A 16,470-nucleotide genomic window follows, 5' to 3' on the forward strand; every position below is an offset into this window, starting at 1 on the left:
TTGCCCTTCACTGAATGAATCATGATGTCCTTCTTGTCCTTTCATGTTTAAGTTGTAAGGGAATTCAGAGGGAAAAGTAAAAAGAACAGATAGATTAATGGTTGGAGACGTCAGTCAACAAAGTGGCAGGAATATGCCAGAACCATTCAGAACATAATCACAGAAGTAGCAACAACAAATATCAGCTTCCTAAGCCAATTTCTCTATTGTCTCACTTTGAACTGAGTTTTCAAGGCTAAGACTTAGAGTATACTTAAAATCCTCCACTCCTGAAGTTTATGATGGATTTTTAAGATAATTCATATTTTGAAAAATATTTACATCTAATTTCATGAATGAAGAAGCTGACATAATTTAAAATCTGGGGATAACATGTTTATAAAAGTGTATAGCAGGATACCAAAACACCAGTTAGGCCAATGTACACCTAGCTTCAGCCATACGGTATAATTTTTGACACATTTATCCAGATTTTATTTATTTATTTGACAGAGAAAGAGAGTGAGAGGGAGAGAGAGAGAACAAGTTGGGGGAAATGCAGACAGAGAGAGAGAGAGAGAGGGAGAAGCAGACTCCCTATTGAGCAAGGAGCCCGACTCAGGGCTCTATCCCAGGATCCTGGGACCATGACCTGAGCTGAAGGTAGACGCTTAACCAGCTGAGCCACCCAGTTGCCCCTTGACACATTTATTCAATAAAAGAATACTTATTGAGTGTTTTTACATGACCCAGTTACTCCACCATTTAACTAAAACGAAAATCTCTCTGAAAGGAGCTTACATTTCAGTATGAAAGACAATTGTGCTAGATTTTTTTAAAGATTTTATTTACTTATTTGAGAGAGAGAGAGAATGAGCTGGGTGAGTGGCAGAGGGAGAGGCAGACTCCCTGCTGAGCAGGGAGACTGATGCAGGGCCTGATCCAGGGACTCCAGGATTATGACCTGAGCTGAAGGCAGATGCTTAAGTGACTGAGCCACCCAAGAGCCCCTGTGGTAGAATTTTATTACCCTCAATTCTTCATTCCTTCTTATATCTTTACTCTTTACTACACAGATTATCCTTTGACTTTGGGTTTGGCGATGTGGCATGTTTTGGTCAAGGTGATGTTAGCACATGTGACAAAAGCACGGGTAGGAAGAGTCCTTCTGTGCTGCACTAATGAGAAGTACACACCTGTGAGTCCTGCTTATCAAGAAAACCGAGACTCATTTTTACCCCTTTCTATTGATGGAGAATACTCTGCCTTAAAAAGAGGATCTTGGGGTGCCTGGGTGGCTCAGTTGGTTGATCATCTGCCTTCGGCTCGGGTCGTGATCCCGGGGTCCTGGGATCGAGCCCCACGTCGGGCTCCCTGCTCAGTGGGAAGTCTGCTTCTCCCTCTCCCTCTGCCTGCTGCTCTACCTATTTGTGCTATCTCTCTGTCAAATAAATAAATAAAATAAAATAAAAAGAGGATCTTGTCTTTCTTTAGAAGCAGAATGTGCCCAATATTTACTTTTCTGACTTCTGTCACATAAGATATAGGTGTATGTCGTAGGATATCTTAAACAATGTATGTGGCCCTGACTTTTGTATCTAGAGACTTGAAGAAACCATACAGCATCCATCCTCAAGAGCATGCTCAAACCATCAGCAGCCATGTAAAGTTATGGGGATTCAATTATTGTAGCAGAAACATGCATTGTCTGATATCAGTATATTCCCTTCTGTAAGTGACATAGTCTGTCTCCAGCAATGACAACACAATTGTTTTTAATAGATCTCTGTGGCATGATTCTGGACATTGTAATTACTTAAGCACTGAGCCATGTGCTTTACACTTAGCATAAAAGGATGAGAGTCATTTGGTTTAACCACACTCTTGTAAAGGATGGAAGATTGAACCCATGAATGTCAGGCTCTTCAGGGAAGTTTCTGAGCTCAGTGATCTTGTGTAATCTTGTGTACATTTTATATAAACTACAAGGAGGATAACTTGCCACACTTTGGTCTGTCTACCACTAAGAAAGAGGAACTATGTTTCTTTGGTCTTAGGAAGCAATCTATACCATAAAGCATATTACTTCAATCCATTTCCCAGGTGAACAAAGCCTTTGAGTTTTGGAAGGGATAAAAAGTGAAGAGAAGACTCTGGCTTATACTCACTGTAGTGCAAGCTGATCTACAACTTAGCTTTATAACCCACACAGTTAAACTATCTGTAGTATCTGAATGCTTGTGGAGACTGTGGCAAGCCCCAATAGGATAGCTTGAGAGTTCTCTAAAGTTTTCCTCTTCTTTCAATTCTTACTAATGGAGTCCTGTGGATAATGAAACATGGCTATCCACAAATACACATATGACACACGCTGTCCAACCTAAACTGAATGTTATATGATCCACAAACCCATAAATTTAATGTGCTTTCCCTCTTAAGTGAAAGTTTACATCTGAGATGACCCCAAGCAGTTATTGAAGGCACAAGTGAACAGCTTGAGCAGATGGCTTATAATCACTGTTGTCTACTTCATCCATTCTGCCAACTTTCGTATATTCTAGAGCTTTACAAAGAATTCCCTGTGACTGGTTCACTAAGCTGGAAAAAAAATAAATAAAGCCTTATAGATGCTACTGGATGATATGCTTTTACCAGAGCAAAGCAGAATTCTATGTATAATACTATATTCCCACTTGGGGGAAAAAGTGTCCCCAGTGGGCAGAACTTATGATCATACATCAAGATGTCCCCCCTGCTTGGAATGCTGTATGGCTTAAGGTTAGAAAATATACAGATATTTTAACAATGGCTAGTATATGGCTAGAGAGTCATATATGAAAGATGTAATAGGAAGTTGCTAGTAAAGATTTTAGAGGAAGAGCTATGTTACGGGTTGAATTGTATCCCCCCCCAAAAAAAAATGTTGAAGTATTACCCATAGTACCTGTGAATATGACCATATTTGGAAATAGGTCCTTGCAAATGATTAAGCAAAGATAAGGTCATTAGGTTGGGCCCTAATCTAATATGACTGGCATTTTTACAAAAAGGGGGACTTCGGACACAGAGATAAACACATATGCAGAGAGAAGGCAGAAAATGGGGAGATGCATTTATAAGCCAAGGAACTCCAAAAATTGTCAACAAAACACCAAAAGCTAGGAAAAGAGATACAGCACAGATTTTTCATCATGGCTTTTAGAAGGAGGAACCCTGCCAAAACCTCGATCTCAAACATCTAGCCTCCAGAAATGTAGGACAATAAATTTCTGTATGGATGTATTTCCCAAGGAGTAGCCCTTAGTGTGACCATATTTATGCCCATGTAAATGTTCAATAGACCAACACTGTGGAGAAAATTACAATTAATCATGAAGATAATTTGATTTGCTCTGGATATGTCCACTCTCTCTCTCTTTTTTTTTCTTTCAGCTCTAATATTTAATCAAAGAAAGTCAAGAAAAGAGTGGCCAGGTACATGGTCTTTCTGCTCCTAAAGCTGACTTAGCAACTGCCAAATGTCCTATAGGACAGCAAAAATCAATATAGAGTCCCCACAATGGCACCATAATCCAGAGATACAAACCTGTCCCTTGGTGGTAGGTTTATTACACTGAACCCTCTTTTGTCATGGATGGAACTCTTTCTTTTTATTCAAATATTTATTTTGGCATAAGAGTTACTGTACCTGTCAGTCATACTTTTGTAACATTACTTTTGTGGACTTTCTGAATGCTTTATCATCATAAAATCCAGCATAACATTGTAACATTGTAGCAAAAGAGATAAGGTAGTGGGCTGAAGCACACAGTTTGGTTTGGTTTGGTTGGTTGGTTGGTTGGTTTTTCCTTTGGTCTTCTTATGTGCCATGTTATCAGAAGTACCAGACAGTAGAACGTCTTATTCCAGACTCCCCTGAGATTCAACTTGCTCTGTTGGCTTGCATGGCCTCTTAACCTCCTACCAATAGTTTGTGAATACTCCCCCTTTAAGAGTCAATCCTTACTTTCACCCACAACTGCTTCTTGTCCTTGGAAATACCCTAGGAAGACAAATCAACTTTTGACTTTGTAAGGAATCTATTGATTCAAATAAACAAAGTGAAATAAAATCTATTATGGCAAGGATGGGGCAAGCGTTAGAAACTATAGCAATTTCTAAAGATACCGCTAGGCATACCTCCAATACAGGACCTGTGGCTCTGTAGTTCTTCTAGAAGCATAGCTTTCCTCTACTGAGGATGCCTAGAAGGGAAACATAGGTTTATTAATGTTATGCATTCTTTGTCCCTTTTCTCCCATCTTATCAGATCTTTCATGCTTAGGAGATATTTTCAGAAATAAGAATATGATCCCTATTCTAAAAGTTTGACCTTGTAGCTATTAACCTTCATGCAACCCTGCCTATCATGACCACCACCATCAAAGATAAAGCATATTTGATATTATAAATATTAGTTTATCAATAACCAATAAAATGATTCTCTGAATTTTGTGTTAATAATGACATTGATAAAGAATTAAAAAAATAACTCAGAAAAACAAAGAATCTAAATCCATAAATCAATTCTGCCAACAAGAGAAGTGAAGTATAATAGTTAAAAGAATGGGTCTGGAGCCAAACAGCCAGGTTTCAAGCCCCAGTTTCATCTCAGTCTTTGTGTTATCTCTGCCAAGTTTCTTTTGCCTCAATACTCCCATCTCTAAAATGGGGATGAAAATTATACCAACATTAAATGAGTGTTAATGAGATTAAATGTTGAAATACCTGTAACCTTCTCAAGAAATGTCTAGTCCTTCATAAGAAATCTATACTACTTATTTACATTATTAATAAATGTAGATAAATGCATTCAGATGTCTCTAAGAGAGAAAAATAATTATAACATTTTATCTAATATCCCTAAGACTCAATTATTCCTGCTATTTTTATTAGCATAATTTTAATTACTTAATTTGAGTAATGAAAGAGAGTATAAGCACTAACTCACTTTACAATAGAGGAAATGTATTGATGTGAGAGAGCTGTCTCAATAGTAGTGAGGGTTAACTCCGTTACTCCATTACCAATAAAAAAGACAAACAGAAAAATCCCATCTGTCCATATGACAAGTCCAAAATCAGACACCTGTGTGGCAAATATGCGTAGCAGTGAGCACCACAGATGCTCTATATTTAGTACAAACCATATGCTCAATGATTTACTTAAATTGGATTGGGAGGATGATCCACTATAGAAAAAGTCCACAGAGCAATTAAGGAGCAACATGTTTTCCTGCTCTCATCTCGTCTTCCCTCCTTTAGTCCCAGATGTTACAAGCACTACAGAGACATTAGTCAATTTGTTAATTTATTGTCAGATTGTTAAGGGTTTATGAAGATTTTGACCCATTTTGCTATATTCATCTTGGCAGCAAGATTAATTCAATTAGAACTATCATGGGGACAAAAGGAACACAGTAGGATCTCATGTGATTTGAATGGCTTAGTACTTTCACCAGGCACTCTAAGCATTTGTGCATTCCCAGTCTTCAAGTGTGTGATTGCTCTGGAGAAAAGAAGGAATAAAAGAAGCTAGCATCTATCAACATTTCCTACATGACATTTCTTGGTTCCTCAACCCTTTTATAGCTAAAAGGAAGTCCATACATTTCGTGGACTTCCAAAATCTCTAGTATTTTATTCAAAGGCTTTTAATCTGTACCATATTCCATGTTTTAAAAGTTGCTACTTAATATCTAGAACCTTAAAAAAAATAAAGTTCTAGCCAGGTCATTAGTAGAATCCTTCCAACAAAATGTGGTTTACTTCTCTAAATTTATTTGAAAGGAAAACAAATGGTGTACGTTTTTCTCTAATTTAGTCCTCCACAAACATATGTTAATCCAGTTGTTGTTTAAGACATGGACTCCTTGAGTCTAGGTTTCCCCATCGAATAATGGGGAAGTTCTATGTCCATACTAGTTGACAGTATTATTGCATAGATCAAATAGAATAATTTGTATAAAGTGTTTTCAATATCATAATAGGCAATGCTATATTAGGATTACTATTTTCTAATATATCTTTATGTCACCTCTCCAGCTAGATTCCAATTTCCACAAGAATAGAAAATATAGTATAGATAATAATATAATATTAATACAGATACTTCTAATACAAATTTAGGACAAGTAATCCCCCATTAAATATATCTTGAACCAAATTGATTTGTACCTACTTAAATACTCTCTGTATATGAAAGTTGCCAGGTACAAAATACAAAGCTCAAAGAATTGTCAAAGAATTCAGAGGAAAATAAATATACTAAACCAGTGGTTCTGAAAATGTCTTCAATAGACCAACAGTATCAGAATCACCTGGGAACTTGTTAGAAATCCTGCAAATCCTCAATCTCTAGCTCTGATCTAGTGAATTAGAAACTCCAGGGTTAGACCCAAACAATCTTATTTAATAAGCTCTCCAGCTGATTCTGATGTATGCTAAACTGTGAGATCTACTGCACTAAACAACAATGATATGTTGGAAATAATTGTGTAATTATATAGCATATCCTTCAGGGGTTTTGGGGTATGAGGGCCACCATCATTCCATAACAATAATTGAATTACTTTAATGAAGGAACTGCAGTAAAGTTCATATTAAAAAAATCCCATAATAGAGTCTTAATCCTGAGTGCAGCACTGTCCAGTAGAACTTTTTGCAATGGTAGAAATAGTTTATATCTGGGTCATCCAATTAAAATGTGGCTAATGTGGTGAGAAAAAAAAATTAAGATTTATTTATTTTAAAGAGAGAGAGAGAAAGAACAGGGGAGGGGCAGAGAGAGAGGGACCGAATCTCAAGCAGACTCTCCGCTGAGCGCAGACCCCCGACTTGGGGCTGGACCTCACAACCCTGAGATCATGACCTAAGCCAAAATCAAGAGCCAGATGCTCAATCAACTGAGCCATTCAGGCACTCTGTGGCTGGGAAAAATTTTAATATTATTTAATTATAATTTCTATTTAAATAGCTACATGTGGCTAGTGGCTACCATATTAAACAACACAGCTCTAGTAACTCTTTCTCTAATGGAGACTATTAAATATTGCATGAAGATCTTTAACATCACATAAAATGGGACAATTTCTTAAATGGCACAAAGTGCAATGAGAGGGGTTAAATCCTAGAGAAAGTGGCATTCAAGTTGAGCCCTGGTGAGTGCAAGAGAATTTCAAAAGCTAGACATGCGAGGGATAATAGGCAAAGGCCATGACATAGGAGAAAAATGCCATGGAATACAAGGTGCAGAAATCACCCAAATCAGTTTGTGTGCAAAGTGTATGTTGTGAAATTGTGGAAAATAAAGATGGAAACGCCCAGGCATGCACAATATGAAAACCTAAAAAGTTTGGGTTTTATTCACTATTCTTTAAAAATAATGAATGTTGCAGGCAAAGAAATGACAGTTGGGAAGATGCATCAAGTGATAGAAGGAAACAAGAAATGAGGCAGGAGACCCAGTTGAAATGTAAATTTGGGGCAATGAGAGGACTCATTGAGCCGTGTTTCAGCTTAATTAAATAATTCTTTGAGTACCTATTTTAGGTCCAGCATTTGCTAATACACCAGTTATCAATATTCATAAAAACACACAAGGTACTGGTTTAAAAAGTTGATTTCTAGATTTCCCACTAGATGCACTAAATCAAAATCTCCACATGTGGGCTCAAGAATCTATAAAATATTCAGCAACTCTAGTGGTGACTGTGTAGAGCATATTTCAGAACTACTGAGCAAGTGATAAATAGTAAGAACCTGACTTAGATGGGTCATGTCTATAATTAAATAAATACATAATATGTAGTGATTTGACTGCAATGTTTGCTGACCTTGTGACTTGCACTGATTTTAAGTTCTTTGTTTCTCTGCCATACCATCCTCATAAGATTAATGGACTCTGAGAACCAGCTGTGTGAGCTTTTTAATTTAAGGGGTCATACAAAGTGACATGTCAGATTAAGTCAACGATCTCCACAATTTAACCTAAAATCACTTTCACCTGAAGTAGCCAGATAATTTGGGAAAGCGAATTGGATGTTAAACTGTTTAAACGATCACATCAGCTTGATACATTACTATGTGGTCAGATACATCCCTAGTGTGTACTCCCAGTGTATTCACATTCCCCATTTTGCAATTTGAGGAGTCATTATCTTCTGCTCCACTTGTAATTGGGACTGTTCTTCTTATTAGAAGATGACACTGTGTGAAATACTCTTCTATAATCCCTTTCTATGGGAGAAGGGCACTAAAACAGTAGCATGAATGCATTTCCAGGCATTTCCGATTGCATAGTTAAGGATATATAACAAAAGGGATATATATACATATATATATATATGTATATATATTAATATACACATATATATATGTATATATATTAATATACCTTGTGTTGGTATATCTTGCACCCTCTCAGCTAGTTAAGGATTTATAACAAAGAGAAATATTTTCTCTATCTGAGTCCCTTGCAGCCTATTTAGATCTAAGAGATTGAGAGATTGGGGGCATGTCATTCAACTCAGTAAAAAAAAAAAAAAAAAAAAAAAGGAGTGGGGTAAAAAGTTTCTAAATGTGATGCTGATGGAGGCAAGGTCTATTGTCTTGTAGGCCCTTATTTTCACTATAATTATAGTTTGGAATACCAAAATCACAATGTTACAGTAATCAGCCTGGGAGTGGTAGCAATTCCAATGGTGTGTCTCCAGCAGGAGGAAGCAAAACGAAAGGAGTCCCTTCTTCCTTCTCAGCCACACTGCAATAACTTGTCCTGTTCACAATCTTCATTTGAAGGTAAGTGATTGAATTGTGAAACATAGACATTTCCCCAACTTCATTTTACCAGCAATGAATTCTATTTCCTGCATGTTGAAGTAACTTCTGTTAATATATTGCTTTTGATATAGGAAATGAGAGTAACGAACACACTTTATAAAAATGGGTACACATTCCCACTTGGCTTACAAAATGATGTTCCTCCTACCTGCTGCAATTGATTAAGAGTAAAATAGCATTCATCGGGGAACTCTAAGCACTGTAAATTTCTCTGGCCCCATGGTGTGTTAAAGATTTTTCTCCCTATAATTTAATTCTGTTTACTAACTATTTGCATATTGCTTATGCATCATGGATGCTGAAAAATTGGGAATCTGCAGCCAGAAAATAATATAACAACAAACATTTACATTCCTTACATTAAATATTTATAAAATGTTAAAAACTGCTTAGAGCTTCTTCCATTTTTAATTATAATTATGAAAGTGAAAACTGTTCAGTTTTCCTCTGAAGAGATACTTTACTATGCACTGAAATAGTTTCTTTTTTTTAATAATGCTAGTCAATTGTCATTTCTTAATACAACTCTGTGGCTACTCTGTGCAATTTCATAGCTCAACCAAAACATTCAGTGCAAAATACTTAATTCACATACGAACAGTGGAGTTATGCAAAAAAAAATCCATGTGAACTTAGTAAATAATAAAACGGCAAGTTGACTATGTTTTAATGGACTTTTAAACATGAGTTAATAGTGTTTTTTTCTAAGAATTATTTCTTCTTATGTTTGGAATTGCTGAGCTCTGTGAAACGGAAAAATGTTCTCTTTTCTACATCCTTCTAGTATACCACGTTTTACACAAAGTCATTTTGCAATGGCAATATTATCTCATATTGCCATCCTCCCATCTACCCACTTCTTGAAAGTTGGAGCAAACTTCGTATTTTAAAACGAAGTTAACATTGCACAATTATAATGGCCCATTTATTTTAAGCTGTATGCTCATGACCATTTTATGAGAGCAATAGAGTAAGCTCAGCTTTGACTACGAATAAAATTTAGTAAGTAAATTCGACATAAGTAATGAGTTGTGTACATCTAATCTTGTTGAACAGCAATCAGGCACACCTGATAAGAATTTTTTTTTTAAAAAATGATCATAACCAGAAGTGCTTTTACAAATAAAACTATTTTTATATATTTAAATATTTTTTTCAATATGTATAATTAGCAATGAGATATACGTAATTGAACCTACAATTTAGACACCATCGACTCTTAGGTCAATTTAGCATTGGTGGCTACTTTCTTAGTCTTTTCATCCTAGACCTCCAACATACCTTCCTCCCAAAATTGTTAACCCAGTGTCTGCTTTTTGCCTTTACTTAATGCATTTCTGAAGAAACAACCCATCCAAATTCTTCTAAGTTCCAGACATCTGGTGTATATGAGTTCTGGTGGTCTAAATCTAGTAAGAATTCTATACCTCAAGCCTGCCCAGTACTGATACAACCTCATCAGTGCAGCTATGGGATGTGGTGTATCTAGTAAAGCTTAGATGAGAATTCAAGGAAGGTCAGCCATTGGGCCATTTTGTACTCATCAGGGATGATAATAGTTGGAGTTCAGAGACCTTACATTTTATATGTAAGGTAGGAGAAAGAGCAATTATCTCTAGAAAGATTAAAAACTCAATCAAATCCCATAAAACAGTAAGAGAACAGGGAAGTATATTTAAAAGGCTGCTATGTAAAAAAAAAAAGCAGAAAAAACAGTGAGCACTCAGAAGGAAAAACAGCTGGTTCAAAATTCTCAGGAAAAAACATTGAAATGGCCTTGATGCAAGGATGGGATATAAATACTCTGGGGAAAGGTAGTCTCTTAATGGACATATCTCTTTGCTAGATACTTTATAAATTATACTACTTTTTCCAGCATTTATGTGTTAATGGCTCATGACTCACATGTTTGTGAAATATCTGGAGGTAACCATGTAATGAACAGCACTATTACTAGTGAGGATTGAAAAGCAAACACCTTTGATCCCGTAAGAAAATTGAAATCATTCTTTTTTCAAGGAAACATGCATGAATTAAAAGACCTAAATTTCCATTAGAGATAAATTTCCTCTAGGGAGTTCCTAAGCTACTTACTAAAACAAATGGGGACTTTGAGAAAAGACATGCTACGCATTTGCTTTAGAAATTTAGATTTCTGGGGTGCCTGGGTGGCTCAATCCTTAAGCGTCTGCCTTCGGCTCAGGCCCTGATCCCAGGGTCCTGGGATCAAGCCCCGCATTGGACTCCCTGCTCAGCGGGAAGCCTGCTTCTCCCTCTCCCACTCCCCTGGCTTGTGTTCCTGCTCTTGCTATCTCTCTCTCTGTCAAATAAATAAATAAAATCTTAAAAAAAAAAAAGAAATTTAGATTTCTATCCAACAACAATTTGCTTCTCTAGGAAAAATTTCAGATAAATTACACAGTCCCTCTTACCTTGTGTTGCTTCTATGGCTGTTTAAACCCTAATGGAGTTCATTAAGTGCTTCAAAGGAAGCCCAGAGAAATGGAATATGTCCTTTCTTTTTTAACATATGGACCCTACTCTTTAGTACTGGAATTGCATTTTATATCTGGTTTGGAACTCAGTTCTTGAGAGCTAAACATAATCGTCCTTAATCCTTTTCGCTGCTTACTTATTACTTTGAAGAGTGGGGAGAAAGGTGCTTTTGAGTTTGCTCTCCAATCTCTGCTTCTTTAAAGAGTGAAGGTGAATAATCTATATTTCAAAGAAAGATGACCTTTACTTGATTTAATGGAATCTCTCTTTCAATATCTGAAATGAGAAAGTGATTAAAGCGTTGGTTGATAGGCAAGATGTATTTTAGGAATAGATAAGCATAAAGGTCAGACACTGTCAGAAAGGATTTTGACTTTCTTTAATATTTAAGTATTTCATATGAATCATGGTTTATGCATTAATAGTATATTTTTAAGTTTGATTAAATGTCCTGCTTTTTTGTATAATTCAAAATTGGGTTCTGACATAAGGTAAAGATATTGGGCATGGCAGATATATTTTCATTAGGATTTTCATAGAGACTGGATCTATTCTGTTCTCATAAGAGCATATGTGAAGGTAATGGTCATTTGATTCACTGCTTTGGAGAGTTTAAAATTCTGTTTGACATACACCTAAATTATAATTAATTTGAATTTCAATAGCCATGTTTTGAGTGTCATCTATATTCAAGGATTCTCTCTCAATAAATTAATAGGAGAATAAATATCTAACATTTGCTGAGGTCCCATTGGGTATCAAATGTTTTTTATAGCTGCTTTACAGGTATCAGTTAATTTAATATGCACCTGGACTAATATTTGACCCATAATAAAGAACTATTGAAAGAATGAGTGAGCAACTTTTTGAAGCAGGTTTTTCATCGTCCTCATTTTATAGATGAGAACTCTGTGACACAGAGAAATTAAATAGTTTGCCCAAGATTATAAAACAAGTAAATTAGGATGCTGGTTTCAATACAGGTTTCAAGCTACAGCCTAAATTCCTAACCATGATGCTGTCATGTGTTCTTAATATTAACAATAGCATATAACTTATATTTACTTAGCATTTTATATTGTACAAAACACTTTTGCTCACCTTTCATTTATCCCTAATAACATTGCCAAGTATGTATATTTTCCTCTTTTAAAGGTTTCCAACTACACTAGTTCTTACTATCTATACTTTACAGGTAAGTGCTTGGATGATTACCCAAATTACTATAGTATAAGGTGGAATATATATAAAGTGACAGAATAAATGTATAACGACAACTCCTAGGGGATTTAAAGGAGAAATTATAGCCTGTTCCTGGGTCAATAAATATTTTATTGAGGAAGAGGAATTGTGATGACCACTCAAGGTTTTGACTGCTGAAAACATGTCGGGCAGAGAGAACACCAAGAGTAAGACAAGAAGGCAGGTAATTACAGTGAAATTGTAAAACTCTTCCTGAAGTCAACTTGCACCTACATTCCTAAGACCTCCTAGGTTTTTTTCTCTGTAAGAAACAGTGTGAAGTGCAAACAATGAATCATGGAACACTATATCTAAAACTAATGATGTAATGTATGGGGATTAACATAACAATAAAAAATTAAAAAAAAAAAAAAAAAGAAAGAAACAGTGTGAAGTGCCCTGACATATTCCCAGGGTTATTGATGGTGCCCCAAATCTGTGATACCAGTGGGTTCCTTTATCAAGCCTTTACACGGTGTCTTGTAAAATAGTAAGAAAATTCATAGCCAGGAAAGGAAACCTGGCTGAAATCCTTGGTCTAATGTGTATTTGTGGTATGATGTTGGGCAAACTAATTAGTTTTTCTAAGTCTGTTTTCTCATTTTTAAAATGGAGCTAAAATGGTTAATATTACCTTCTTAAAACAGTTTTCTGTGAGACTCAAATAAGAACCTTTAAATTACAACAGATGTGCATTATAAATCTGCATTATAAGTTACAAAATGTGATATATCTATTTCATGTAAAATGTCACCACGATACAAAATATTTCCTATATTTGACCTTTTATTCTACCCCTTTTGAGTAGTGTTTTGTTACTGGAAACAGAACAAGAGCCTAGTTCTATGATATATTTCTTGGTAATTCTTGATATTTCTTCATATATTTTTGATATTTCTCATTTCTTGAGATATGAAGGCTCACAGTATCTGCTAGAAACTGCACTCAAATTTGAATTAAGCACCGTCACAGGCTGTGGTTCAGAGAGAGCTGTGTGTTGCAGCTGCTGCCCAAGCCTCCTTGCCCCATCACCAGGAGGGGATCCCCCCTGCCCCCACACCGGCGCTCCAAGGCTCCTCATCATGCACTGCCTAGACACCATCACGGCTGACTTCATAATGCCATTATTCCTAGTCAATTCAGTCACCAAGAAAATCCTGGGATGTGTAGGTTATTCCCTAATACCTAGATTTTAATCCCTTAGACAGGGATGCACACACTCTTTTTGACTCACTTCCCTACCCCTCAATAACTCCTGAAGCTTTTCCACTGTATCCTCTGGAACACACAGTTATCAGCTAAACCCCTGGATCCTCAACCATTTCCCTAAAAGTCCCTTTTGCCTTCTTGCTCTAATCTGGTTCTCCCCCTCAGAATTTGGCCTCCTATGAAGTCCCCAAAATGTCCACTGGCTGTTTCTTTTCCCACGATTCTCTGAGCACTAAGCTTAGAGGTAGAGTAGGTGCCCTTCTTGCACCTCATTCCTACTTTCAGACTACTATGTTCCTCCCCTCCCTAAAAACAGCCAATACAGAATCAAGGTCATAAGTATATCATACATACAGCTACTTGCTTCTGTCATTTGCCAATCTCAAGGTCACTCTCAATCATTCCTTGACGAGTTTAGCTACTTCACTGTCACCCTCTCTAATTTACTCCTGCCATGTTCTTGGAAATGTCAATGTTCTCACAGATATCCTTCCAGTCCTCTGGACTCCCAGTTCCTTCACTTCTTCTCCTCCACTTGTCTTGCCTCTATCCTACCTCTCACTTCCTCAGCCAGATTCTAGAACATATCATTACCAATAACCAAAATCCATACGTAAGCTATCATCACACTTTCTATTTATTCCCTCACTTTGGTTTATTAATATATATTTACTCTCTGTGTTTGTGTAAGAACAACCCACCTACCTATGCATTACATCTCCTATCCAGCCCATTACTCCAACAATACCTGCTCCCTCTCTATTGGATCATTCCTATCTGCACACAATTGTGCTAATATCTTCCCACTTTAAAAAATTAGTAAACAAATCCCTCTCTTGAGTTCTTATCCCTTCCAAGCTACCATTCACATTTTCTCTGATTTTATTTACAGCAATGATCCTCTAAAAAATGAGTATACTTGAAGGTCTCCATTTCCTCTGCTGCCTTAAACTCATTCCAATCAGTTTGGGCTCTAACACTCATACTGCTCTTGTCAGGATTGACAACAACCATAACCTTGATAAATCATGGTGAATCTCTGCTCTCATCTCACCTGACACAGCAATACAATTAACGCAGATAATCTCTACCCCCCCTTGTCATACTATCTTCACTTAACATCCTGAAAAGAAGCATCTTCCTTTATCTTCCTACCTCTTGACTGCTTCTAGTTCTCAATTTCTTTGAAGATTTTGACTAATCTCTCCATCTTTATAACAATGTACATAAAGCTTTCAGTTCCTAGACTTCTTTTAAGGTATCTAAGTCCTGCCTTGGGGAACTAAGAAATGTCATGTGAGCATAAATAAAAAGGCAATCCTTTCTTTGTAGTTACATGCAATTATTTTTATCCAAAATAATGACATGATGTTGTATGTTTTATGTGTGTGTGGCAAGAGGAGTCTGTGAGGTTAGTTGAAAAAATAAGTTCAGCTGTTAACAATAGTTCAATATAAATCCTGGAAGGGAAAAAAACTAAAACTTTTCCCAGGCCATGTCTTTGTAGATAACATGTAGTGAAAAGAGCATGGGGGAAATTTTGGCATAGCAAGATGTGATTCCTTTGTTTGCCAATTAATAGTATGACTTTTGGACTTTATCTTGAGATTTCTTATCTATAAAACTGGCTAGAAAACAATACTCTGAAATTTTACAAGTGATAAAACTGGGATTTGGCTTTTCACTTTTCAGGTTTTAAGAATGATTTCTCTTTTCTTCTGATATTTAAAGACAGTCACTTCACTTGTACTCTTGACCCCATCTCTTTTTGTCATCTCCAGACCTTTCACCATCATTAAGTTACTCTCTCTTCTCTGTCTTTGATTTCCTAAAAGGCTTCATTTCATTTACTCTATAATCTTGCTCAAGCCTCACAAATCACAAAAGAAATGCATACTTGACATCTTCAGGAGAATGCACATACCGATTCCTCAAATTCAATAAGCTCTAAAACAATGTATATATTATCCATTAAATATAATATTCCTGATGATTTCCATGCCAATGCTCAGCATTATTATACAGCTAGTCACCCAGTGTAGAAATCTAGCATTGCCCCTTTGACTTACCATTTCCCATATCCTCCACTTCTAATTAATTATCAAGTATTACATATTGTATCTCCTAAATTTTTCTTTTTTCCTTTTTCTTTTCTTTTAAATTTGTATTTTAATTCCATTTAGTTAGCATACAGTGTCATATTAGTTTCAGGTGTACAATATAGTGATTCAACAATTCCATACATCACCCTGTGCTCATCATGACAAGTACACTTCTTAATCCCCATCACCTATTTAACCCATCCCCCCACCCACATCCCCTATGGTGACCACCAGCTTGTTCTCTACAGTTGAGTCTGTTTCTTAAAAAAAAAAAATCTGTTTCTTGTTTCTTGATTTGTCCCTCTCTCTCTCTTTATTTTTTTCCATTTGTTTGTTTTCTTTTTTTTTTTTAAAGATTTTATTTATTTTTTTGACAGAGAGAGACATAGTGAGAGCAGGAACACAAGCAGGGGGAGTGGGAGAGGGAGAAGCAGGCTTCCCGCAGAGCAGGGAGCCCAATGTGGGACTCGATCCCAGGACCCTGGGATCATGATCTGAGCCGAAGGCAGACGCTTAATGACTGAGCCACCCAGGCGCCCATTTGTTTTCTTTCTTAAATTCCA

Source organism: Halichoerus grypus, chromosome 3 (assembly GCF_964656455.1).
Source record: "Halichoerus grypus chromosome 3, mHalGry1.hap1.1, whole genome shotgun sequence".
Taxonomy (NCBI): Eukaryota; Metazoa; Chordata; class Mammalia; order Carnivora; family Phocidae; genus Halichoerus; species Halichoerus grypus.